The sequence below is a fragment of the Ammospiza nelsoni genome, chromosome 28, assembly GCF_027579445.1.
Source record: "Ammospiza nelsoni isolate bAmmNel1 chromosome 28, bAmmNel1.pri, whole genome shotgun sequence".
NCBI classification, from domain to species: domain Eukaryota; kingdom Metazoa; phylum Chordata; class Aves; order Passeriformes; family Passerellidae; genus Ammospiza; species Ammospiza nelsoni.
Genome location: NC_080660.1, coordinates 5572773 through 5576799, shown reverse-complemented (window position 1 = coordinate 5576799; position 4027 = coordinate 5572773). Strand labels below are relative to the sequence as shown.

At 51.7% G+C, this 4027-nt stretch overlaps 1 pseudogene; it reads right to left on the bottom strand.

The window, feature by feature from the left end:
- Positions 1–681: 681 nt before the first annotated feature.
- On the bottom strand, positions 682–1510 carry LOC132084900 (olfactory receptor 14A16-like; annotated as a pseudogene).
- Between the last annotated feature and the right edge of the window lie 2517 nt (positions 1511–4027).

The following is a 4027-nucleotide window of genomic DNA, read 5'->3' as shown; positions in this document are numbered from 1 at the left end:
AGGGCCTTTGCAGAGCCCCAGCCATGCTGTTTGCCCCCAGCCTGCCCACGGCCAGCCTGGGACTCCTCACAGGGCTTTTCTGTGCTGAGCATTGGCCTGGGCGTGTTCTTGAGAGAACCTGGGCAAGGAGCCTGGAGCCCCCAGGCCCTGGCCTGAGGCGTCAGCGCTGCCCCAGCAGTGCCCATGGCCTGTCCCTGCTGCAGCCCCGGCACTGCCACCCCCAGGGCTGTGCCCGGCCCTGAGAGCACTCAGGCCCTGCAGCAACACCAGGGCCACCAGGGCAGCGGGGCAGGGCTATGGCAGCAGCACTGGGAACACCAAGTGCTGCTGCTGTTGGGCACAGCTGCTGGGCCAGCACTGATCTGCCCCCAGCTCTGTCTGCAGACATTGCTGCTGCAGCTTCAGAGAGGGCAACAAGAGGGGGAACTCTGGTTAAAACTTTGCTTGGAGATCCTTTAGCTCCTTTAGAGCCACTGAGAGCACAGCTCCTCATTGACACAGTCTGGGCCACAGCAAATGTGGAGACAAACGAAATGAGAAATGGCAAAACCAGTAGCATTTCATTTGGACAATACTAAAACAAAATAAAAAGAATGAGAATAATAAACCAACCACCATACCCAACAAGAACAATGAAAGATTACATTGATTTCAAGTGATTTGCAGAAATTGGCCAGCAGTTTAATGTTTCTGATATTGTCCAGTCACCAATCTCCACACTGCAGCCTTGAGCTCTTGGTTCCTCAGGCTGTAGATGAGGGGGTTCAGGGCCGGAGGCACCACTGAGTACAGAACTGACAGGGCCAGATCAAGGGATGGGGAGGAGATGGAGGGGGGCTTCAGGTAGGCAAAAAAGCCAGTGCTGAGAAACAGGGAGACAACAGCCAGGTGAGGGAGGCAGGTGGAAAAGGCTTTGTGCCGTCCCTGCTCAGAGGGGATCCTCAGCACAGCCCTGAAGATCTGCACATAGGAGAAAACAATGAACACAAAGCAGCTTGAGGCTACAAAGACACTTACAGCAAGAAGCCCAAGTTCCCTGAGGTAGGAATTGGAGCAGGAGAGCTTGAGGATCTGGGGGATTTCACAAAAGAACTGGCCCTGGGCATTGCCATGGCACAGGGGCAGGGAAAATGTATTGGCTGTGTGCAGCAGTGAATAGAGAAAGGCACTGCCCCAGGCAGCTGCTGCCATGTGGGCACAAGCTCTGCTGCCCAGGAGGGTCCCATAGTGCAGGGGTTTGCAGATGGACACGTAGCGGTCATAGCACATGATGGTCAAAAGGGAAACCTCTAATGACATGAAAAACACAAAAAAAAAAGAGCTGTGTAGCACATCCTGAGTAGGAGATGTTGCTGGTGTCCCAGAGGGAATTGTGCATGGCTTTGGGGACAGTGGTGCAGATGGAGCCCAGGTCACTGAGGGCCAGGTTGAGCAGGAAGAAGAACATGGGCGTGTGCAGGTGGTGGCCGCAGGCTACGGCGCTGATGATGAGGCCGTTGCCCAGGAGGGCAGCCAGGGAGATGCCCAGCAAGAGGCAGAAGTGCAGGAGCTGCAGCTGCCGTGTGTCTGCCAATGCCAGCAGGAGGAAGTGCCTGATGGAGCTGCTGTTGGACATTTGATTTCACTGGCCTTTGGGAGCTGTTCATAGAGAAAAGTCAGTGACCGGTTAGGAGAAACTTCTTCCAGCAAAATCAAAGCCTTTTTCAATAGACCCTTCTCCTGTAACACTCTGACACCCTTTTCAATTTCCAGAAGATTTTTCTTCAGCTCCAAGTTTGGATCCCTGGCTGGTGCTGCCTGACTGGGACTTCAGGTTCAGGGCAGGTACACACAGAGGTTTTTATAGTTCAGCCTTGCTGTGCAGATATAGGAGAGGGACAGGGAGCTGTCCTCATGTTCCTCTCTGAGTCTCTGTTAACACAGACAGCCCTGTCAGCATCTGCCCTCTCACTGCCAGAGAACAGGAATGGTAAAGTCTGTTTAAATGTACTAGTGTTATTTACAGCTTTTCTTCATCTCCCCTGCTGATTATTTTTGGATGACAGAAACTCTCTGCATTTCTGCTGCCCTCAGGGAGAACAGTGAGTTCTCTGAGGCAAGGTGGTAAGTGGAGAAGAAGGGGAGGACGTCTGTCACCCTGTCCAGTTCCAGGATTCTCTGGGCTTTCACCTTTCCCAGACAGAGGAGGATCACCTTCCCATGTTTCCCTTAAAAACCATCTTGACATTGCTGAGAGCAGATGGATCCCCACAGTCCACCAAATATCCATCCCCTTTTCAAGGTCTCAGCCCCACATTTGTACCCAGGACAGGGCTCATTTCACCAATCCAACAGCATTTTCTCATCATAGACCTTCTGTGTCTCACTGTGGGGGTTTTAGATAACACAGAGATGCTACAGGACAGGTTTGTATCCTGGAGGGAAGTTCAAAGCTTGGACGGAAATCTCAGGGAGATTCCAGGTGTCCTTATGATGGCATTGGATGAAGGGAGATGCAGCTCCTTCCCTGGCTGCACTGACAGCATTGCCCAGAGCCGGGCACTGGGGACAGCGTCACCCTGAGCCAGCTGTGCCCCCTCCAGAGCCCCCAGTGCTGGGCAGCTGCGCCCAGCCCTGTGCTCTGCAGAGGGAACTGGGCCCGGGGCTGCAGAGCTGCCCCACGGCTCTGCTGCAGCTCTGCCTGCACAGGAGGGGCTGCACGCCTTGGAGCCCCAGCCCTGAGGGCAGAGGCTGGGCTGGGGAACAGGAGGGAGGAGGCTTGTTCAGAGGGAGGGGCTGCACTGGAGGGGCTCCTGTGGACATCTCTAAACTCTCCCTGCCACAGCATTGCTGGGTTTTGTTTTCTCTCATTCCCTGATCTTCTCTCTGCTTCCTGCAGATTTCCCTCCTGCAGGTGTTTCCCAGTGCCTGATCTCTCCCTGCCAGCACTCACAGACCCCAAATCTCTGTGCACTCTCCTTGGCCTGACAGAACCATGCCTGTTTGCAGGGCACTGGCTGGGGCAGGTTCTGTTTGCAGATGGGACAAAGGACAGCTCAGATAGGTTCAGCAAAGGGGATGCTGGTGCTGTTCATGGGCAGAGTGGCTGAAAGTACATTAGGGATCTCCTGTGAATCTACAGAACACAAAAATAACAGTTCCAATGTCTCAGGAACTTTTAAAATTTTGTAATTAAAAATTCATAATCAATCTTTAATATTAATCCCCCCACTCCCTGCCATTCTCCGATATTAGGAATCTGAAGTCTTTGGAAATGTCCTAATTTTTAATGAAATCCTTGTATTGGAAATATTTTATGACTGACCAGCATTTCTCAGCATGTCAAAGCTTCATGAGCATTTCACCTCCCCTGCACCAGAAATACTCAGAGTTGTACTCACAGGGTCTGTAGACATTGAGATGTTCCAGGTGTAGGAGATCACTCCAGGAGCTGCAGCTGCACTGTCCTGCAGCCAGAGGTTCCTGTGGCAAATGCTGGCAGTGATTCTGCCCCAGGCACTTCTCAGCACCTTCCTAGCCCTGACTGATTGAAGCTCTCTGTGCCTCTGTGCTGTGCCCGGGGTGGCTGCATGTGGAGAGATTTATTAATAATTGGTTAGCTGAGAAAGGCCACGCTGAAATAATGCCGCTGGTTAAGCTGAAAGAGAAAAGCCAGCAGTCAGCAAGCTAAAAGGAAAGGTCAGCAGTGACCTTGCTGCAACATGAGGAAAGGGAGTAGAGATATTCCTGAATATATCCTGAGAATATGTAGAAAGTATCAAAAGTAGAACCATAGGAATGTAGAAGTAGGCGTAGATGCTGATATGTAAGCTGACCAATCCTGAGCTCAACTTTTGCAATATGTATGAAGCTTATTATTAACTGTATTTAACCCGCCGTACTGATCAATAAAATTGGGCCTATGATGATCAACGGATGTCTGGGTCTCCTTCCTTCGACAAATGGTGGAGAATGCGGGCATAACCGAATCTCTACCCTTTTTCTCGGATTAAAAGAAAAAGGGATTACGCCACGGTCGGGAAGTTGG